The 24,244-nt window shown below is 43.2% G+C and overlaps 1 protein-coding gene across 1 annotated transcript in view; it reads left to right on the top strand.

Annotated features, from left to right (window-relative positions):
• Positions 1 to 248: 248 nt before the first annotated feature.
• Positions 249 to 24,244, top strand: part of LOC147665639 (cytochrome P450 2F2-like) — a gene marked incomplete at its 3' end in the record, with an annotated part of 323,787 nt that continues 299,791 nt past the window's right edge. Inside the window, exons 1-2 of the mRNA XM_086949621.1 lie at positions 249 to 566; positions 19,818 to 19,896. The remainder of the gene's footprint in view (positions 567 to 19,817; positions 19,897 to 24,244) is intronic.

The following is a 24,244-nucleotide window of genomic DNA, read 5'->3' as shown; positions in this document are numbered from 1 at the left end:
TGTTTCATTTCTGATAAGTAAACATATAACAAAGAACAGAACTCAAATAAAAAAAAACTACTGAATAAGCATCTGATGCCTGACCTTAAATAACTTCAGAGTCAGAACAAATCCTGCCCTAGATACACACCAGACCACACCCAATTTAGGGGCTTATTTACAAGCCCCTTGTGCTACCGGTACGTCACTTTCCAGGGTTTTCTTTGGAATGCAGCATGCATGCTCCCATTTAGCTGACTTGGCTGGCACTTGAGGACAAACCAAGCCAGCTAAGCCATGGTCCAAAATCCTGTGTGCCGAACAATTTCCAAACATTCCTGGAATTAAAATGAAACAGGAGACGATGTCAAGCAATTGCGAAATTGTTTATTGCATGCAACTATTAACTATGAAACTTTTTGGAATCTAGCTTTACAAGTACCGTCTCTGCCTGAGCTCTGGGGGTCTTTTACGATCGCTGCCTTAAGCGTTCTAAATGCTCTTAGGACATTTATATCCATTAACAAGAGGACAGGAGCAAGTGCTGTATTTCGTCAAACCCCTCAGTGCTTGAGAAGAATCGTAAGGTAAGCTGTGTGTATATCAGGGAGGAGGGTCAAGAGGGAGGACAAATGTGTTAATAAATATATGATCCCGGTACTTTAAGGTTTCCTTTTGGGATCTGTGTGAACCGCTTTGCTTTTCCTGTGTTCAAAGTGCCTTGCAGATTAATAGTGTCTTGTTGTCCTATTAGTTAACGCCTATCATACAGTTTTTATTTTGGTGACTTAGCTTTCTATTCATTTTACGTTTTTTGCTTCTATCTATATAATACTCGCCTTCTCTACGGGTTCACGTACTTTCAGATGTAGCCGATTTCCCCCCCATTGTTCAAGCTCTACCCTAAAACAGAATTCGAAAGCAGTGCGGATACGATTAAACATTTACATCAGTGTGTTTTTTTTCCCCTAAACTGAGTGTAATTACTCCATCGTGTTATTGTGACATTGTGCTGCATAATGTGAATATAATCTTCTAATGCCCCAAAATGAACATTTCTGAGCTTGCTTTCACAGAGTGTTCTCAAACAAATTGTCCAGCAATGGTGGTTTGTGCTATAAATCCTACCGTATGTGCTGAGTGTTGGAAACTGAAGTGGAAAACACGAAATTGAGCCCCCTCGCTCACCGCCCCCCTCATGAGGACTCTGTCCTCAGAAAAACCGCTGGATGGAAAGCACATGTGGAAGCAATATCGCCACGTGAGCATCCAGCACCCAACACTTGTCTGTGTGTGTTTGGGGGGAGGGGGAGTTTAGGGGGGGACGGTGTCTTGACGGTTCACACTAGCGTGGCTACAATTTGGGACTGAAGTTAATGGTTGTGTATTATAGGTCATTTATGCAAAAAAATGTGTAGTTAAACGCAGTTTGTCCCTGTATTTAAAAAAAAAATCTCAGTCGGAGTGGGAGAGAAGAGTTCCTCACCACCACACACTCACTCTTCCAATAGAAGGCAGGCTCTTCTGCTTCTCTCTCACTAGAAATGCACATTTGAGGCTGTAATTTGACCTCATAAGTACCAAAGTTCATCAGCAGCCACTGCTCAAAATATTCATATTCTGTCGACCACTCTCTAAACAAGCCATGGTCTTTCTCTGCCTTCTGCTGTTGCCGTATCGCTTCAGAATTCCAATAATTTAATGTCTGAAGGCAGAGCAAGACATGATTATCTCCTTTTATTCTAATCTAAGATTCTTTAAAACAGAATGCTTTAAAAGAATTGCGGATTTTTTGGTTGGAGGTTTAAAGGGGCTGCTTTTTAACTTTATGTTTTGGTTCTTCAATCTTTTTTTTAATTGATGAATTATAGTTATGCAGTCTCACCTTGAATCTGTATTCGAGTTATTCATGACGCTGGGAAATGTTTTAATATTGTATTGCACCAGCACTTTAGGAATTGGAAATTGTTCATGCTGCAGACATCAGCCCCGTCTCTGGCAGGCACTTTTACAATTCTATGGAACATTTCAAGCCGTAATTTTTTAGACAGTCAGCGCGTTAGTGCTTAGAGGGATGTTGGTATCTGCACCCTTTAAAATAATAAAGCAAACACAAGGAGATGATGGAATCAGACACTCCCCCCCAGTCACAGATCTGGGTTGAATCCATCATCATTCTTTAGGTCACTTCGTCACCCAAGTTCAGACCCAGCTATATGGAAATCAGTCTTGACCCTGTGCCTCATGGAAATAGTCCAGCCAGAACTGCCAAGCCTGGTCTTTCCTGCACCGGAAACAAGCCTCCTGGGTCTGGTTTCGGGGTAACACCCCTCATCAGCCACGCTAGCTTGAATCCAGTGGCAAAGTGAGCAAGGGATTGAATCCAGTGGCAAAGTGAGCAAGGGACCCACGTCTAGGCATACCCTGCCAACTTAGGGCAAACACAAGGAGATGTACGGAGCTCTGAAACTTTTCAGATTCTTACCCCCAGTCACAGGTCTGGGTTGAATACACCACCCAAGTACAGACCCAGCCATATGCTATTCAGTCTTACCCTGTGCCTCATGGTAACAGCCCAACCCAAACTGACAAGCCAGGTCTTCCCTGGACCGTAAACAAGCATCCTGGGGCCGGTTTCAGGGTAAAACCCTCATCAGCCAGGCTAGCTTGAATCCAGTGGCAAAGGGAGCAAGGGACCCAAGTCTGGCCATACCCTGCCAACTTAGGGCGAACAAAGCAAACACAGGGAGATGATGAACAGAGCACTGAAACTTTTCAGACACTCACCCCCAGCCACAGATGTGAGTTGAATCCATCATCGTTCTTTAGCTCACTTCACCAACCCAGTTCAGACCCAGATATATGCAAATCAGTCTTGACCCTCTGCCTCATGGGAACAGTCCAGCCCGAACTGCCAAGCCAGGTCTACTCTGGACTGGAAACAAGCATCCTGGGCCCGGTTTCGGGGTAACACCCATCATCAGCCACGCTAGCTTGAATCTAGTGGCAAAGTGAGCAAGGGACCAACATCTGGGCATTCCCTGCCAACTTAGAACGAATAAGGCAAAGACAGGGAGATGATGAACAGAGCGTTGAAACTTTTCAGACACTCACCCCAAGTCACAGATCTGGGAAGAAAAGAATGGCAGCTGTTTGGACCTGCTACTTGTGTGCCAAAGATCTGCCTGTCAGGGCTCGTCTAGCCCTTGAAGTGGCTCTGAAGAGAATATATGGACCGACTACTTACTTAAACCCTACCACCTTACTTGTGATTTCAAGAAGTACAAGGAAGACAGATAGGACCCAGGAAAGAGGGTCCTGTTGTTGGGTAGCATGACTGTGTTCCCTCGAATATCACTGTCATACCTTAAATTCAGGAAAAAATAGGGTTAATGAGAACTACCCCTTTCTTAGGGTTATAGTACCATGTGTAAATCTCTTCCTAAGAATGTAGGGCCCAATTTATCATAGTGTCGGGTCACCCTTGCACCATGAAAGGGGGCGCAAGTGCGTCGCAACACTAAAGTCAGATTTATCAAGCCACGGAAGGCCACCTTGCGCACACCTGCATGGCTAGATGAATCTGGAGTAATGTAGGGCAGTGCAAACTGCTGCTTTGAGTTATGCTGCCCCAGAGAGGCAGGTGAGCATGCGTGTACCCACACATTCAGCTATGGATTTTGGTCCGTTCCCAGATTTACCTTTAGTGGTAGACCTTAGAATACTTCAAAATGTTATGCCTCCCCAGGGGAGGGGTAATGAGGAGAAATATTTATATTTCTCTTTTTTTCAGCTCTTTGTACGTGTGCTGCAGAATGCAGCACACGTAGGAAGAGAAAAATGCCTGTAAGGAGGATTGATTTTGTGCAGCAATGTGTACCTTCTTATACAATAACAATCCTGTTTACAGTGCAGGTACCCTTGAACCATAATGTAAGGGTTTCTGTTTGGTGTTAGGCAGTCAAAAGTGCACCAGCACAATGAAAGGATAGGAATGTGCCGTTGAATGATAAATACAGCGCATTCTGCCGTTTAACGCAGCACAGCAAGGTCCCTTGCTGCTTTGCCCTGCTTGAAACATTGATAAATCTGCCCCTTAGTCATTGACTACCTGCAAACAACTTGCTTTTCAGAAGGGGGGCACACTGAGCTGTGATGTAGTCTCACTGTATTGGAGGTTTATTTTTTTTATGTTCTTTTTTAGAATCGTTCCCTTGTTTTAGGTATGCAAACACATGTATGAACAATCGTCACCATCACCTTACACATGCAGGCACATTCATATTATGCATCTCTACATAGGTACCTTTGGTCTTTTGGGTCGTTGAACTCTCTAGTTTTATTGCTGAATCTTTATTGTTCAGGAGTTGTGGTCACACCATGAAAAGTCACAAGATGTCCGCCTTCATGCTAATAAAGTTCCAAATCCTTTGCCAAGTCTATATTGACTACACTCACCTTTGTGGCTGTCTTCTAACATTAGTTTTGTTAGTAGCATTGGAGACAGACGGGTGTTAATGGGTGCAAGGGGCGTTGTGCTGCCGCAGCTGCAAAGACATTACTGCTCCAAGACAGTGTGATGAATCTCTTGGGTGACCTGTAATGTACTTTGCAGATGTCCAACTGCACAAGTGCCAGCTGGATTTTGTTTAATTTTGTAATACAAAACTATGAAGCTGATCCTGTCCCTTCAGGGTGACCCTTGACTCCACTCATTTACTGCAGCAGTGGCCCAAGAGAAAGAAGGGACCAGATGCTTACAACAATTACACTAGTGGATTAAGAGGTGTGTGAGCAGTGAAGCTTCTGTATTTTGCTCATAAAAGAGCCATTCCTAGAGCGGAAACTTGGAGCTAGATGTAGGTAGTTTACAATTACCGATTCGAAAATACCGAATTTTACAGATTTGGTATTTTCGAATCGGTAATTGCAATGTAGGTAATATTTCGGTAAAAAATACTGAATCAGTAAGATTCGGTATTTACCGAATCGGTATTTACTGATTCGGTATTTGCCATTCATTCCTATGGGCCTGAAGGCCCATAGGAATGAATGTCAATTACTGAATCGGTAATTACCGATTCGGTAAAATTGTGTAGAAGTCAAGGGTGGCAGGGTGTCACTTTCACACCCTGTTGCACCCCTGATTAGTGCTGGTGTGCACATGTGGCATACATACATGCCCTAAGGGCATGTATGTCTGTCACATGGCACAGGTGTAAATGCACATTTATGCATTTATGTTACATCTTGCTTATGCTTTGCATTTCCCTTGCTTAGATTTCCCCATTGCTTAGCCACTGCATCTGGTAGAATGTTTGATGACACCTTAGAATGTTTGGTACCTGACTGCTCTGAGTAGAGGCAGTTGATGGCAGGCAGGCTGAGCGAGAGAAGAACTGCTCTTGGTGGGGTTTTTATTATTACATCTATGGTTCATTTTATTGTTAACTTAACTTGGATTAATCTACAATAAATCAAACCTATTTATACATACTGGATTTAAGGACTTTTATTTGCTACAAATTGGCGACGAGGTAAAGAACTGAACCTATGCGTGGAAAGAGGACTGTTTTAATGAAGTATTATTGCAACCAAGGAACTACTTAAGCCGGAAAAGAAAAGGTAAATTTACAGAAACGCCCTGGTTAGCCCCACCAGTGTCCCCAGTCATCTGGACAGCCTCTATCCCAGGGTGTTTGAGTTCTGACTGCGTGATTTGGCCTGATTCGGAAGAGAACTTTAAATCATATTGGCCTGAATTGTCAAGATTTTTAAAAAAAGGGAAAATGTTCCCCTCAAAGATAAATTCTGGATTTGGTGTGCTGAACACAGAGTGCGGTGTCTGCTGTGACTTCGACGCTGGCATCTGTGAGCGGAGCATTGTGTGCGGTGTCTGCTGTGACTTCGGCAAGAGATGTTCATGTGTTTCAAACCCGTTTACTGCTCTAAGGCCCTGTGAAGATTTTTGCACATTTCTTGTTTTTCAATTTTCATGGCGATTTTTAAATAAGAACAACAACGACTTACGTGAGCATTGGCTCGAGCGCTCACAACGGTTTCTGAGCGTGGTCGTCTCCTTGACAACGCTGAGCATTTTCGTCTTCTCTCCGTCCATGGCAGCCGCTGATGTCATCAAGGTTGCATGCGCAAAGAGACGTACGTGATGCAACGTAGCGTCATTGGGTCATCGGCAACTTTATTTTCTTTCAGTCATGGCTGTTCCAGTAAAGCGGTTGTCCGCGTTTATTTTGGCAGGACAAAATCGCTGTTTCTGACTCTTTGTCTCCTGGCGGAACGAAGTCCTGGGTGAGTTTAATTAACACTGTACATTTCCTTGTGGTACTCTGGCAATCTTTTAAACCGCTGATATGCAATTGTATGAAGGACTATGGACAACTCACACACATGAATTTCCGTCAGCTTGGAGGAAGCTTTCAATTGAGGTCATGAACTTTTGTCATTAATGAAGAAAGCAACTGGTAATCTGTATTTTTGTGAAGTACATGTGTACTGTTGATTTTTTCTCGCCTGGATTCACCGAGATGACATTTGTGGTTTTCTCTGCTAAAAAGTGACATTTTGGTACTCTGTTTCATTAACCACAATCTGAGTTGACAAGAACTTGCTGTCATTATCTACAGTCTAATTCACCAGGATACTTTGCTGTCATCTTAACATTCAGACTACGGTGACTACTTTTGTTGTTTTAATTTCTTATTTTAAAAGAAAATCTGTGTAATATGTTTTTCTATTCATATTTACCAACTTGCCAATTCTATTGTTGATAACATAATTCACAGTGTTTGTGATGTCTATGTTATTTTAATGTATCTTTACTTCTTATTTATGAATGGTGTTGTGGGTTTACTCTTATTGGATTGAGCCACTTATGTGTTCAACTGTTGTTGGGGCGCTCAATTCGTGTGGGTTTACTTTTATTGGATTGAGCCACGTATGTGCTCAACTTTTGTTGGGGTGCTCAATTTGTTTATTTCTCGTGATTATTTGCAGATATGTTTGATACTGATATGCTGATTTGAACCACAAGTGTGCTCAATTGTTTTTGAGGTGTTCAATTCCATATTGATTTTTTTTTGTTGAAGATTAATTGTTCAGCTGTTTGGACTTATTGAATGTGTATTTGTGCTGGAGTCACTTCGGTGCTCATGTTTGAGGCGCTCCACATTGGATATGTACTTTCTGGGGAGCCACTTCGGTGCTCATTTTTGAGGCACTCCATTTTTCTAGTTTAATGTTGTGAAAGCCTTAGGTTGCTCAATTTTCTGGATATGGACTCTGAGGGGTTCAATTGTTTAATGCTGTGAAGAGCCGTAGTTGCTCAATTTTCTTTACGATATGGACTCTGAGGGGTCCACTTGTTCAATGTTGTGAAAAGCCGTAGTTGCTCAATTTTCTTGTTATGGACTCTGAGGGGTTCAATAGTTACTCTATTTGGATGATATGAACCACGCAAGTGCTCTAATTTTTTTAAATTTTTTTTTTTAGAGGAGTTCATATTGTATTTATTTAAGATATGGAGGTTGTCGGAAATTTTTAGGAACATCTGTTTAATTTCTCCCTAGGGAGGGGGATGGGGTCATTATATTTGAGAATCCTATTGTTGATTTATTTGAGAATGCAATTGTCAGGTTGTCATATTTGAGTATGCAATTATATTTGATAATGCAATTGTGAATATACTTGAAAATGCTATCCTTATTATATTTCAACTGTTATATATTTAAGAATGCAATGTAATGTGTTCCATTCATATGATTTGTATATATATTCTCTTATCTTTGTTTGTTGTTTTCTAAGGAAGGGGGATGTGTTACATCTTGCTTATGCTTTGCATTTCCGTTGCTTAGATTTGGTCATTGCATAGCCACTGCATCTGGTAGAATGTTTGATGACACCTTAGAATGTTTGGTACCTGACTGCTCTGAGTAGAGGCAGTTGATGGCAGGCAGGCTGAGCGAGAGAAGAACTGCTCCTGGTGGGGTTTTTATTATTACATCTATGGTTCATTTTATTGTTAACTTAACTTGGATTAATCTACAATAAATCAAACCTATTTATACATACTGGATTTAAGGACTTTTATTTGCTACAATTTACATAGGAATTCATTATTTACCACCAACTAATAGTTGGTGGTAAATAACAAATTCTTAAAGCCCAGAAGCACTGTTTACAGTGCTCACTACATATAATTTACCGATTCGGTAAATACAGAATCGGTAAATGATGATTCAGTAAATACCGAATCGGTAAATACCAATTCGTTATTTACCGAATCGGTAAAATAGCCACCTACATAGGGAAGTGCTTTTACCAGTCGGTAACGGCCGATTTCGGCTGTTCCCGACCGGTAAAAGCCTACCTACATCTAGCCCTTGATTAGGCTTTTAGGGCCTACTTTATGAAGAAGTCATGTAGTGCAGCGCAGAGCAGCAAGTCATGCTAGAAGGAGCATGTGTCTTAGTGTGACACATAAAGGAATACTGCGTGTCTCACATTGCCTTTCCCCTTTACACAATAACCTTTTCCACACATTTCCATGCTTGCCAATACTGGATTAGTGTCTCTGAAACTGCTTTGCTTACAGATTCTACTTCACGAGACCATTATCATGACTCCTTGAACATCATGTAGAAGGCCTTAATAAGCGTTATGCAAATGTCGTTCTATTCCTCAGCCACGAGATGACATGGCTATCTATTAACCATAACAATGTTGGCTGGCCCAGGACTCGGAAGGATGCTCTTTATTATAAATAAACATGTATTTCCGGGTTTAGTTAGAGGAGCAGTTTGCTGTCATTAATGAGGTCTCTACATGTTGAAGCATCAGCCCAAATGCGTGCTGATATCTCTGCGAAGGTGTGCAGCTTGTGACCAAGATGTGGACTTGCATTCTTTCCCTTCAGGTAACCTGGGTTGGACCATCCAGTACAGGGATACTTGGCAGAATACACGCACCCTAAATACTTAGGTTAGGGTCTGCATAGTAGGAGTAAGCCAGATTTCTGGATTGTTTTATATGCCTGTATATACATTATATAGCATGATGGTGGAACTTTTTATTCTGCTCACTGTCTTTGCACCTCTAATAACTTTTATCTGCTTCTGTCAATTGATCATCACAACACATATATTTTATACTAGAATCATGTTAATTCAATAAACATTGAAAACATTGCTTTGTATTCCATGTATATCTCTCTGAGAATAAGACAGCATGAGTGACTGAGCAAAAGGGTTCTAGCAGGGCCGGACTGGCCGTAGCGGGCACCGGGCAATCCCCGGTGCGCCGCACGGGTGGGGGCCGGTTTTGGGCCCCTGGGGGCCATTTTTGTTAAAGGCCCGTTTTTGCAGCATAGCTGCAAAGTCGCCCCTGTACCAAAATCGGCCGAAAACCGGCCCCTGCAAAGAGCTCCGCGGCACCTCCAACCCCCCCTAGTGGGGAGGAGGGGACCCGCCGAGCACTTTGCCAGCGCCGGTTGTGGTTCCCAGTCCGGCCCTGGGTTCTAGATCTGTTACCATGATTCCTGGGAATCAGGGCTGTCATGTTCAGTGGTTCCCAGCACCATTTTTAACCTGTCTAGGTTTAGGGTGCTTATGGCGGCACTGTGAGCTAACTAGCCTATAGGACAACATATCCTGAGTGGGTGCATAGAATCAGTCTGGCACCATCCCAGTGGTTTTACTGTCCACAAACACGCAGTTCCTACCGTAGGGTGGAAACTACACAACACATTTTGCATCCTATCACACAATGTCATTGCTTTAATGCCAGCGCTCTACAAAATAAAACACAATTTTGTGCTGTGCCACGTTTTATAAATGTTCTATTGTTCTGACATAAACCACTCAAGATTATCATTCATACGACAATTGAAAATGAAGCAAGCCAATCACTGGCTGCATTCAACCGGTACAAAAGAACAAGGATGTTGGTAATACAACCAGTGTGAGTATCCAAGATATAAAACAAAAAAAATAACAAAAAAATACTAAGCAAGAAACAAGCAAAATAATGAAGGTGAGTTAGGTGTCATGAAGAACTTTCACACATGTGATTCACAAATGTAAATTTTAGCCTTATCTATCATCGACATCTGCACCATCTTACATTCAATGCAGCTCCTCAGGCTCACTAACTTCCAGTCAAGACTTAGTAGATGATAGTAGGTCCAGGTAGGCTTTGTCAATCCCTGAAAATGAGTCAGCGCTAGTATATTGTGTATTCACCAAGATTCCAGGAAACATGGGCACACTGATTTATCATGTAAAGGACATTTGCTTTGCAGTGGACTGCACAAAGATGGAACAACTGCACCCTCTCTTCTGTCCTGGACTCTTTCCTGGGCACAGTCTATTGGCAACAGGCAACATCTGTTTTCCCTATCCAGCAAATGGATTTCTTCAGTACCATTGTCGTGCAGACAAAGAGTGCCCTGTTCTGTCTGATCTTCCTGCTCGAACCTTCTACATCCCCACTTCTGTTTCTTGCTTGCTCATTTTGGTACACCATCTCTGATGGACTGTTGCCAATGGCAGTGCTTCAGTGCCCATCACTCCTCTCTTTGCTACTGGCTAACAAGCTGTACCACTTGTAACAGAGCATCATTACCAGCTCTTGCCCTAGTGATAGTTTGATCCTGTGCAATTAGAGATCCGTCTAACAACCTCAGTACAGGTGGTGGCAAGTTAAAAAATCAGCGAGTGACCGCGCGAAAATAAATTTATCAAAACGTTGTCTTTTTGGCTCTCAAGTTTGAGGACAACAGATTTTTTATTCTGTTTCCAGGCAGTTTATGCTGTCCAATAAGGACTATTTCATCGTACCCTGTAGAGGTGGGTAGAGAGTGTTACTACACTGACTCACTCAAATGAGATCGTTTGGTTGAGTCTAAAAAAAACATCCCTCAACTTTCTGCACACACACATATCCACTTACACCCCCCACACACAAACACCACACTCTCCCTTATATTGTTTGTGATTTTAGAAAAAGTCATAATCTGACTGCCCTGGTTTAGTTCAAAAGTATAAAAATCTGCATCTTATGCCCAATTTCTCAGGGGATAACTCAGAGTAGGCAATAATTATCATTCCCAATAATTTGATGCATAGGTGCCCCTAGACCAGGTGCAGCTCTCCTTTATAAGCTCCACAGCTACACTACACCCTCTTTGTTTTTTGGTCCATTTTTATTAAATCAGAGTGATATAATAAAAATAAAATGCAGACCCTCTTTGGGTCCAGCATTAAACTGATGCACCCAGTGACATTGTCTGATTGCTGACACAGGTGCATAAAGGTGCTTTCTGAGCCAACCATCAGAGAGATTGTTCATGGTTGGTGAAATCCCAGCACTCTGAGCATGTCTGTGTAACTATGTGTGTAAGTTAAAGTGAGAAAGAGTCAGTGAAGTAATAAATCAGAGTAAGTCAGAAAGTGACAGTAATGGTAAATGACTATGAGTGACAGTAAGAACAAGTATGTGTGAGAATGAATGTAAATGAGGGAGAGTGACAGTGAGTGTAACAGAGTGCTACTGTGGGGCCTATTCGGATTTCGGTCGAAAGGGCTCCGGTCAGAGCCGGACGGATTCCATTCCGATCTGACTATGATTTCCAGATGGCCTACGACGGGCTCGGAGAGCCCGTCTGCCATCCAGAATTCCTTCAGTACTCCCCCGGTCGCCTCTTTACGGCCGAGGGAGTACAATGGCAGTTTTTTACTGCCTTTTTGTGACGGAAGGCAGTCGGAAACTGTCTTTGGGGGCCTCCAGCAGGGCCCCCATGGGTGCCTCTCTGTGGATCCCTGCATCCGGTGGCAGGCACCTTGGGGTGCCGGCCAGAGGGTGCAGGGATGAACTGCCCCCCTGCTTTTCTTAATGTAGCTATGCATTCCGCTCGGAAATTTAGAGAGTGGCGCAGATTTTGTGCCCATACTTACTGTATATCAGGGAGTAAACTGTACACTAAGGGAATAACTGTATGATTAATATAGGCATGAATAGTGTATATTTGGGTGAATGGATGGGGTGTGGATTAAAACGTCCCATCCATCATCCAAATATCACAACTCTCCAATTTAAAAAGATTATGGGGTGTGCTAAAGATTAGTATTCTTTTATGAGGGTTTTGGTTGTCATGTAAAAGAAATGGTTCATTATTAACTGTTTTAGAAAGTTCAGGAGGAATGTTAAAGTCAGAAAAGGTTTGGGTGTTACTCCTAGAGAGTTACTTGCCTGTTTTTTTACCCTGAATAATTCCGTGTAGGTTGGGTATTGTGGGCAAACTACTTGCAACATGAGATGGAATGTGTTGATATACCTCCCTCAAAACTGTGCCACAGGGTTCATTGGAGGTGGATGCAATTGCTTTTATTTCATTGATGTTTTCACAAACTTCAATCTCTATTGCAGAGGCAGATGGGAAGAAAAATATTGCACACACCTCCAATAACACCTGTGCTCAGTTAGTCTCTCCTTACAATAAACATACCCACTATGATTCAACAGACGGTTTCCTCTGCTGGATTTTATGTATTTCGTCTCATTATTGGAAGCCATTATCTGTAAAGATTTGAAAAAGAAAAATTATTGTGTAATTATTTGCAAGTGTTGGTGATACCCGATTTATTAAAAAAAATGTTAGTGAACATTTTATGCACAATTATTTGCAGCTTAAATATTGGGGGCCTCATTTATGAAAAGTGACGCATCGCTGCGTGAAAACAGCGATGCGTCACTTTTCACTGCGCACTCCTTGCGACACCAATGATGCGTCATATTTAATGTATGACGCATCATGTCGCAAGGACTTACAGATACGTCAGTATTTCTGACGCATCTGTAAGCGCAAAAGTGACGCATTGCTGGAGTGTGTCACAAAAGTGACGCATCTCCAGCAATGCGTCCTTTCACATGGGGAAAGCCCCATGTGAAAGGGCTTACCTCAGTCTTACGCCTGCTGTGAGGCAGGCGCAAGATTTTGACGCAACAGCATCTTAAAAGTGACGCAGTGAAATCTCATAGATTTCACTGCGTCACTATTACGAGGCTTTTTGCGGGGGAACGCCCCCTCTGCATACATTATACCTGACGCAGGTATATTGTGGCGCAGGGGTTTAAAAAGTGACGCATCTCCCTAGATGCGTCACTTTTTTAATATGGCGCAACAAGGCGCATGTTTTACGCTGCCGATGCGTCACAAAAAGTGACGCATCCGCAGCGCAAAACTGACGCAAGGCCTCATAAATGAGGCCCTAGGCACTTTGAACCTTGATTTAATTGTTTTACATTGTTGATTTTGAAGTTTTATGATGTTATTTATTTACCTAGAAATGAATATTTGTTAGGTTGTTATAAAGAACAGTTATTGGTACAGCTTACCTTTTTTATTGTACTATTTTGATGCTTCCTGATTTTTGTTTGTTCTGTGCTGGTTTTCCTCTGTTTTGTTGGTGTTTTTCAAAGTTGTTTCTATTGTTGGTTTGTTTGGTCTGGACAAAAAAAATATTGCTTTCGCATTCTTTTTTGGTGTTTTTTGTATTTTACATAACCCTGCAATGTAAAAGATTAGTGCTTTGAAATGGTTGTACAGTATACATTTTGGCTTGCTTTTTTTGGGATAGTTTGGTTCGATTTGTCTTATGTTTTTTTGTTGAGCTAATAAAACTTTATTATAAAAACTTATTGCTAAATATTTACCATGGAACGTTGGGTTTTTTCTGCTTTGAGGTTTGAATGTTCAATGTTCTGTTTTATGGAAAGTCTTTAAAAAAATATTTGAAGATAGTTTTATTTTGGAAAGTGAATTTCATTGTTGTTTCGCAAAATTACTTAAACTTTTTTTTAAATCGCTTGCGCTATTGTATATGTAAAAAAGTGGAGTTTTATTACCTTGATTTCCTTTTTTTTCTTTCTATTAATTATTGTCTTTTGATTCTGATATAGGGTATGCCCTCCTCTCCTGGTGTTGTTTGATGTTTTTTCTGTGGAGAAAATTAAGGGCCTGATTAGGATGGCGGGCGGATATCCGAAAGCCCGCCATCCTACTAATGCTGGGACCGGCGGCCATTGGTGCGGCGGTCCAGCACCAGCGATTAGGATACCACAGCCACGGTGGTGGTGGCATCCTCTATTTCCAGCATTGTGGTGGGCGGTGCTCACAGCACCACCCGCTACAATGCCGGGAATGCACTGTGTGCATTGGCATGCACAAGGTGACAAGCACCGCGCAGTGCCTGCCACCTTGTCCATGGCAATGCAGGGGGTACCATAGGTACCCCCATGTGCACCACCCACCCCCTCAATAACCTGGGGGCCTGCAATGGGCCCTCAAAAGCAGACTCCACATGGCTTTCCATGGCAGGGTATCCGCCATGGAAAGCCATGTACCGCTGCCCATTCTAATATGAATTCAGAAAAGGGGGTGGTGATGAACAGAGTGTCTGAATTAAGCAGACCACTCTTACCCAGTCAAGAGATCAGGGCTGAATCCATCACCGTTATTTAGCTCACTGCATCACCCCAGTTCAGAACCTGGCTATATGCAAATTAGTCTGACCCAGTGCCTCATGGGAACAGGGCAGACCAAACTACCAAGCCAATTCTTCACCGGAAAGGAGACAAGCTTCCGGGGACCGGTTTCTGGCATTTTAGCCGTCGTCGGGCCGGCTTGCTTGAATCCTGGTGGTGCAGTGAGCAAGGGACTCATGTCTGAGTATACCCTGCCACACCTGTAGTGGCCAAAAACGATTCAGAAAAGGGGGTGGTGATGAACAGAGTGTCTGAATTAAGCAGACCACTCTTACCCAGTCAAGAGATCAGGGCTGAATCCATCACCGTTATTTAGCTCACTGCATCACCCCAGTTCAGAACCTGGCTATATGCAAATTAGTCTGACCCAGTGCCTCATGGGAACAGGGCAGACCAAACTACCAAGCCAATTCTTCACCGGAAAGGAGACAAGCTTCCGGGGACCGGTTTCTGGCATTTCAGCCGTCGTCGGCCCGGCTTGCTTGAATCCTGGTGGTGCAGTGAGCAAGGGACTCATGTCTGAGTATACCCTGCCACACCTGTAGTGGCCAAAAACGATTCAGAAAAGGGGGTTTTCTGAATCGTTTTGTCCACCATAAGCGTGGAAGGGTATGCTCAGATGTGAGTCCCTTGCTCACTGCACCATCAGGATTCAAGCAAGCCGGGCCGAAGACGGCTGTTATGCCAGAAACCGGTCCCCGGAAGCTTGTTTCCTTTCCAGTAAAAAAATTGGCTTGGTAGTTTGGTCTGCCCTGTTCCCATGATGCACTGGGCCAGGGACAGACTAAGTTGCATGTAGCCAGGTTCTGAGCTGGGATGGTGCAGTGAGCTAAAAAACGGTGATGGATCAAGCCCTGATCTGTTGACTGGGTAGGAGTGTTCTGCTTAATTCAGTTACTCTGTCCATCACCACCCTCTTTTCTGAATCGTTTTGTCCACCATAAGCGTGGAAGGGTATGCTCAGATGTGAGTCCCTTGCTCACTGCACCATCAGGATTCAAGCAAGCTGGTTCGAAGACGGCTGTAATGCCAGAACCGGTCCCCGGAAGCTTGTTTCCTTTCCAGTAAAAGAATTGGCCCCCGGGCATTTCGGCCCCTTTTCTGCTGCCCTTTTGGAAACCGTCTCATCCTCGGCTCACCTAACATCCAACTTCTTAATAACAGGAGACCTTAACATACACTTCGATGACCCACTAGATACAGGGGCATCTGATCTAATCTGCGACCTGGCGGCCCTTGGCCTCCTCCTTGCCAATTCTGGAGCCACGCATATGAAAGGGCACCTGCTCGATCCTGTGTTTTCGAACATTCCTTCTCTCCAATTCACAAATTCCCTCCCACTCCCGTGGACGGACCATTTCCTGGTCACGACCCACCTACCAGGGGCATTCAAGAAACCCCAAAAACCTACAACTTACACCAAGGACAGATCGTGGGCCAGACTCTCGGCGGAGGACTGGTCCAAAGCCCTGGACGCCACGACCCCCAGTCTCACGGCTGATCCTTCCACCGCTGATATCCAGTTCAGAGATTGGATCTCCTCTTCCCTTGACAGCATTATCCCCATTAAAAATCGGGAGAATAAAAACAGGATAAAGGGTCATGCCCCATGGTACAACACCGAACTCAGAGCTCTCCGCAAAGAGTGTAAAAAGGCTGAGAGACTGTGGAGAAAAGACTGGCTCCATAGTAATAAAGACATGTACCACAGCTCGGTAAGACGTTACAAATCTGCCCTAAAGCTAGCTAAAGCCGCATTCTATGACAACAGAATAAAAAATGCCACCAATTTGTCAAAAGAATCATACCTTATAGTCAAAGAACTACTAAATATCCCAATAGCACCCTCATCTCACTCCCCCCCTCCTGACAGAAGTAAGGACCTGGCCAACTATTTCGACTCCAAAATCTCGCGGATACTGGACTCCCTCCCAACAACCAGCCCACATAACCACACGGATATAGAGGCATGCACTAATAGCCCACGGCTGTCCACTTTTAGAGCAGTTTCCCTTACCGATGTAATTTCCACGCTGGATAAAATGAAAAGCGGATCTCCCCTTGACCCAGCCCCGGTTAGATTCTTAAAAACCATGTCTCCCAGCATAGCCCCCACCATCAGGGATCTTATCAATACCTCTCTCTCCCAAGGAACGGTGCCTTCCAACTGGAAGAATGCTGTTGTCAAGGCTCTGTTGAAAAAGCCCCAGCTGAACCCGGACGACATGGCCATCTACAGACCCATTTTGCTTCTTCCATGTATCAGCAAGATGGCTGAGAAATTAGTGAATGCGCAATTATCCCAATTCCTTGAGGCAAACAAACTTCTACGTCAATCCCAAACAGGATTCCGGCCCGGCCATGGCACGGACACTGCCCTCCTTTCCGTCATCGAGGAGGCAAGGTGTATCCTGGATTCAGGAGGATCAGTGGCAGTGATCCTCCTGGACCTCAGTGTCGCCTTTGATACGGTGGACCACCGTGTCCTTCTACATCGCCTGGCCAGGGCAGGAATTGTGGGAACTGCACGCGCATGGATTGACTCCTTCTTATCCGGCCGTTCTTTTCAGGTGTGGGACGGCAACTCACGTTCAGACCCACTACCACTCACGAGCGGTGTTCCCCAGGGGTCATCGCTTAGTCCCACCCTGTTTAATGTTTACATGGCCCCCCTTGAAGACGTTGTGACCCCTTAAGGGATAAAAATAGTAAATTATGTAGACGACACTCAACTCGTCGTCTCTCTGTCCCACCTGGATAACCACCCAGACAGCCTGCTGAACTGTCTCCAGGATATTCACACCTGGATGTGCGAATCCTCCCTGAAGCTGAATGGTGTAAAAACCGAAATCATGCTCTTGGGCAAAACAAGTGGACTTCCATCCCATCATCAGTTTGGCCGGACCCCTTTGGTGAAATCCCTACACCAAAAAAAGAAATCAAAACATTAGGAGTATGGCTGGAGCCTGACCTCACCATGAAGACTCAGGCAGCCAAAACAGCTGGAACATGCTTTGGCCTCTTGCGATCCATTCGCAAGATCCTCCCTCTCCTCCCCCCCTATCCAGGAAACCACTGGTTCAGGGGCTCATCCTAGCCCGGCTCGACTACAGCAACGCCATCTACCTCGGGGCACCTGAATTCACCTTGGCTAAACTCCAACGCACCCAAAATGCGGCGGCTAGGCTCATTATGAACCTTCCACCCAGAGCCTCAGCCAAGCCTGCTCTTAAGGCCCTGCACTGGCTTCCTGTCCGTCAGAGAGTAGAGTTTAAGGCCCTGTGCACCACCCATAAACTCATCAACGGTGTTGGTCCAGCCACTCTGAAAGACATGGTCATCCCCTACAAATCCCCCAGACTCCTTCGCTCTGACGGCGAACATCTGGCCACTGTGCCAAAGTTCAGGAAGGCTCGCACAGGTGGTCGACGCTTCTCGGTCAAAGCCTCCGCAGGATGGAACTCACTTCCACGCAGCCTGCGTCTGGAACCCTGTCACGCCCTCTTTCGAAAAAAACTTAAAACCTTCCTGTTCCCCAAATAGTTTTTCCCCTCTCCCCCTCTCTTGGTCTCCACAGATTTATAGCGCGGGGATGCCTACGGGCCACCAGGCGCTTTACAAATCGCAAAATAAATAAATAAATAAATAATACATTTTTACACACCAACATTTTGCACTTTCTCTGAAGCAAACACAGGTTGGAGTAGGAATAGTAAACGTGCACCCTCCCACCAACATTCTACACTTTCTCTGAGGATAGCATGGTTCATAGTAGGCATATTAAATTTGCTTCCCTCACCATCTTATACTTTAAGTGAGTGAAATACTGTCAGATTTGGAATCGTAAATTTATTTTTCGACCATCTCACATTCTCTAATAGAGAAACAGAGCTCTGTGTATTCTAAGTTAATTTTACTTCACCATATATTTTATTATTAAAATGTTAAATTATATGTATTTATTTTGAAATAATATTTTTTTTTACTTACAGAGTTTGTGGATTTATTGGCTGTGTTTTAACTGAATAATATATAGTGCTGTTTTTAAAAATCAGCAAATGGAGTAAAACATTTAAAATATTAAATGTAATTTTTTTAGGTTTATGTGATAATATTGTATTTAAAACATAATTATATTGTACACTTACTTCAGACTGTAGATGGCACTATTTGTGTTCTTCAAAGTTCAACTGTTGCCTGCCTTGAAAAAGGTGCGTGGTCACTGTGGAAATCAGTTTACAACTGTTTTCAAAATGATGGTTGGCTGCTTTTATACGTTTTTTGGTGTTGAACAATAATTTAAAAGAAAACTTTTTTTTTGCGTGATTTAGAAGCTGGCAAAACTATAATTATTTTGATAGTTTTATCAATGTTCGTTATATCTTTTTTGTTGTAATGTCTGCCATTTTGGAGAGTTGCGTATTAAGGTGCATTCATAGAAATAGTTGCAGGACTTTCATTTTTGTATTGTTGGTGGCTTAATAATTATGCTTTTGTTTATTTTATTTTTTCATGAATATATTATTCTTTTTTAAAGGATTCATTTTATATTTCAAAATTAATTTGCGGGTATTAATCATTTTTGGGACATAGTAAAATACACAGGTGTTAATTTTAATAAATGAGTATTTATTTTTAACACCCTTGCATTAATACATTTTCCCAACCAAAACTCCCATTTCCCTTGCATCCTCTTACAGGGCAAAGTTTAATTATTTTTTTTAATATTGGGAATTTTTACGTGATTAAAGAGAATATTTTGGGAAATGTACACCATATTTAATGTTAATACATGAGTATTCATTTTAAATCCCAATTATTTATTTTTAATACCTGTGGATTAATACACTTCCCCACCAAATCCCCTATTCCCCTTCCATCCCTTCCCAGGGATTAGTTATACTTTTAATTAAAAAAATATTGAAAAAATTATATATACAAAAAGAGTAGTCATGGTATGGGTAGTAATAGTATGCATTGTAATGGTTAGCGTTGTAATGGATGCTTTAGTGCATTCAAAGGATTTTGCTATGTAATGGTAAGCGTTGTAAAAACATGCGATGTAATGGTAGCTGTGTCTGTAAAGTCAGCGTTGTAAAAGCATGTGTCATAATGGTTTGTGTTGTAACATCATATATTCAAGAGAACCTTTCAAAAAGAAGCTCATTAGAATTCAAATCAAGAATTACGTCCAACTACTTTTAAAGGTTAACAGCCACCACTGGTTAGTAGCTATGCATGCATACTTAGAATAAACCTAATACCTTCTTTTCTTTCAGGTCGAACTCTTTGTAGGGCTGAGGAGCTGATTGGTCCCTAGTGGATTGCTTTGTGCAGACAAGAATCGTGACAACACAAGTAAGTAGAGCACTAATGCAGATTTCCCCCTGGTTCAAACTACTTTAGGGAAAGCAAGCCTAGTTTCCTGTGTGTTGTTTAATGAACCACACTCAAGATGGCTGCTGGGATTTTCCAAGATCTCACAAGTTCTTGGCTATTCCCCTTGATCAAGGAGCACCAAATAAAAATGAATCTGAAACATATTAAAAAGGTGCATTGGGCTGTGAAAGCAAGGGGTTGCATACAGGCATGAATGTGTTCAGCGTTTGGGGGCTGAGAGTAAACATCAAGATATGGAACACATGGTCAGTGCCTGGGGGCTGAGATAAGACTACACTGATAAGCAGAAGTGTTTAGGGTATAACACACACATTGGTGCATGAGATGTCCATTGGGCAGCAATGAGGATCATGTCATGGTGGTTCAAGGGTAGGATGGAGGTGCTGGAAGCGGGCAAGGGCAGGATGGAGGTACTAGGAGAGGACAGGAGGCTGAGCTAGAGGTTAGACTGCAACAGTGTCAAAGGCAAGCCTGTCTGCGCCTTTCTGCCTCTGTTCTGTGGCCATTGCCCATTTTGGCTCAGAAAAGCATACCACAACTTTCTCCCTTGAAAACCTTAAGGAGCTATGAAGATCGGTAAGATGTAAAAGACAGCTACAGATGCAGTCTATGTTGAGGCTTTTATATTGCAGTAATTGCCATGGTCAAATTATGATTGACTCAAAGGGGAGTGGAGACCCACAGTGAGATCCACTGTGTAGCAATTTCTCTAAATCAAATACATATAAGCTACAAGGGAGTTTCTTGAATGCATAATCCATGGGCAAATATGCACATGACATTAACCAGATATTGTGTTCATTACCGAAACATGGCTTAATGAAACCTCCAAACAAGATATTGCTAATTCAGTTCATAATGGTCATATAATGGGTTATTTAAAGAAAATGAACCCTTTCCTTTCCTTGCTCTAGGAAGGCGGTGCCCCACCTGAAAATACAGTTGCCCAGCATCCCGTTAGAAATTCTTAGGTGTGATACTTTGTGTATGTATGAAGTAATTAAGGATAGCGAATCCCTTCGTTTTCCCTTCCATAAGGTAGAAGGACCTCCCTACCCTCCAGGCCTCAGAGAAGGATCACCCTCCCTCTCCCAGATCCTTATATATAATTGGTCAAAATATACACACCTGCATTGACACACATGAAAAACTATTCCCCGCCGTCAGACACATATGACAAACTATTCCCCGCCGTCAGAAACACTGCCTCTGGCCCAGCGGTGACATAGTAATGCAGTGGTCAGGAGACTGCTGCTGTAGCGGTCCTCTTGGGACCACCACACTGACGTTACAGCGGTAAGACCGCTAAACTTGTAATCAGGCACTTAGGGCCTTCTTACAATGGCAGACTGACTTTAGTCAAGCTGCTATCGATATGGATTTGGGACTGGCTGCGGATGAGGGGGCCTCCCCACAATCTGAATCACGATGCAACCGCTACCATGGCGGTCACATCACCTATATTTTGCATTGTGGCGGGGAAGCGATCAGCAGCCCCCGCCACAATGCAAAATAGAGGGTTAACACACGTCTCAGCACACGTGGCAGGCACCTTGCGGCGCTTACCACATGAGGTAGGGATATGTAGGAGGGCACCAAAGGAGCACCCAGGGTACATGTGCCTGCACCAGGGATTAGGGGGGGCCCACTATGGGCCCCCAAGCCCTTTTTGCCATTCGTTTTGCTGCTGTTTGTCTGCCGGAAAATGGACAGAGGAAAGGGATATCATAATCCTGCAGGCACTGCTGCAATGTCAGCCAATGGCTTAGTTCAGACAGGCGGGATGAAAAGGACCGCCTGTCGGAACAGTGGCAGGTGGACTTTTTGACCGCCACTCATCACCAGTGATTTCCCCGCCATCATAATATGGCGGGGGAAAACAGCATTACAATTGCGGAGGGCCTGCCACCGACTGGCTGGCGGTGTCGGCCCTCCGCCATCGTAATGTGGTCCTTAGTTTGAATAAACTGGTCCTGGCACCGATACACTTAGCTCGCAAATATTAGATTTGATTTCCACAAACCAACCTACTTTGAAAATGGAAAATATATCTGAATTAACTTGGACAAACCACTGAGTAATCCATTTCAGCAAGGAGGATGTTAGGGTTCAAAAACAAGCAAATTCTACTGATGGCTATTTTGTTCAGAAGTGGAATCAAATCAATGATTAGAGATTAATAGAATGTTTACAGGCTTCTCAACCAACTTTATTGGGTGGTCTTGAAGCTGATTCAATAGGTGTTTTTCAATGGCTGGACAAAACCATGCTAGTCCCCCATAGTATTTCTGACTTCTCATAAACAGAAGACATAATTATGGCTTTCTCTGGAGCTAACATTAGAATAGAAAAAATATGAATGTTTAAAACAGAAATGGAGAAGGAATTATAGGGCAGAAGAAAAAACTAAATATAAACGTGCACTTAAATCCTATAGGAAAGCTATTAAAATTTCCTTCTCAAGCTAATTTGTTTTACTCTGAAGGCCAGTAATTCAAAAACTAGCCACACAAGATTTTTTGAATCACTTATCTCTTTAGCAGCCAAAAGCCTGCATTATAGAGTTTAAACCCTCACTAGAAGTTTTCAAGAATTTACCAGAATACTCTGAAGAAAAATAAGAAATCTGCGTGATGGTTTTCATATGGGCAATCAAGAATACCAGGAGTGGACTCTCCCGTCTAATGCAGTGTCTAAAAAGAATACCACCACATCAAATTTTAAGAAATCAGCCTAGCTCAAAACAGAAAAAAGTGAGTAGTGACTGTAAAGCAGGTTCTCCTGTGGATCCTTGTCCACCTAGGGTGTTGGCCAGAGCTATAGAAGAGGTGAACCTAGTGGTCAATGTATTGTTCAACAATTCTTTGGCCTCAGCGACAATGCCTTTGCTTTGGAATTAGCCAAAGATGGGGGGGGGTCATTAGGATGGCGGGCAGACTTAAGTCCGCCCGCCATCCTAGCGGTAATGGGGCCACCCGCCTGCCATGCGGCGGTGTCGCTACCCCAATTATGATGGGAGCACCACAGCGGTGGTCGCATCAGGCATTTTAACATTGCAGTGGGTGCTGCTGGCTGCAGAACCCATCGCAATGGTAAAATATTATGTTCTGAATTGCCATGCACAACGTGGCAGGCACCGCACGGTGCCTGTCACCTTGTGCATGACAATGTAGGGGGGCATTATAGGTAGCCCCAAGTGCAGCTCCCACCCACCTGAGGTCCCGCAATGGGTCCCCAAAGCAAATCTCCGCCTGCCTTTCCATGGCGGCTTTCCCGCCATGGAACTGCCTTGTAAATCCAGCATCATAATATGGATGGCATCGCCACTATATATGTGCCCCAGTTCAGCACCTGAAATGGTATATGCCGGTTAGCAGTTTAAGATCTACCCATACAAAACTTCTGCAGACACCCAAGTTTAAGAAGGCGCGTTGGGGTGGAAGAAGCTTCATGCTGGGAACAGTGAAGATCTGCAACCAGCTGCCCATTTCCATAAAGAGTGCTGTTCACTCTTATCCTTCAGAAAGGCGCTAAAAACCTAGCTCTTTAACAACTGATCCATCTTGTATTCTCACCAACACCACTCAGATCTTCCGTTTCTAGCACCAAGATACCCTCAGGCATTCAATACGCTCTACAAATATGCCAATCAAATCAAATCAAAATGCGGAATGATGGCAGCAAATATTGTGCATATGTTTTGAACCTGCCCCAAGCTTGATATATTCTGGAATGAAGTTACACAAATTACCAGTAGTCACTTAGGGTTGGATTTTTTTCACACAGAAAAATACATCATGTTAGGTTTTAAGGCAGAAGCCAACTTTGGATTGAAGTCTTTCTTTTCTATTATTCTATTATTTTAGTTGTGGCTTGACTTTGTATCGCAAGGGCATGAATCTTGCCAAAACTCCCCACAGCAGCAGAATGGTGGCCAACTATGAAAGAGATTTGTGAGAGGGAAAGGGCGTTGGCTAGAACTAGAAGTGTTTCTCATTATAGAAATTTGATTGCATATGGAACAGATTTGCTTGAATCATATGATAGATAGGTCTCCCTTCCTTTTCTTTTCTGCTCCTATGTTTCTTAAAGGGATATGTATTGATTCTTCACATGTATTACATTGTATATGATGTGAATATTTCTCTTCCTCCTTATTTTCTGTTGTTCATCTTATGTGCTCTGAACAATTGTAAAAAGTATAAAGATTGTTTCCTGTGACTAAAAAGGAACATTGCTGCAGACCTGATAGTTGGAAAAAAGGTAATGACTTGGCTATGCACCCATATTAAGCTGCACTCACTTA

Source organism: Lissotriton vulgaris, unplaced genomic scaffold (genome assembly GCF_964263255.1).
Source record: "Lissotriton vulgaris unplaced genomic scaffold, aLisVul1.2 SCAFFOLD_614, whole genome shotgun sequence".
Lineage (NCBI taxonomy): Eukaryota > Metazoa > Chordata > Amphibia > Caudata > Salamandridae > Lissotriton > Lissotriton vulgaris.
The sequence above is the reverse complement of the archived record's forward strand: the minus strand, read 5'-3'. Positions and strand labels throughout refer to the sequence as shown.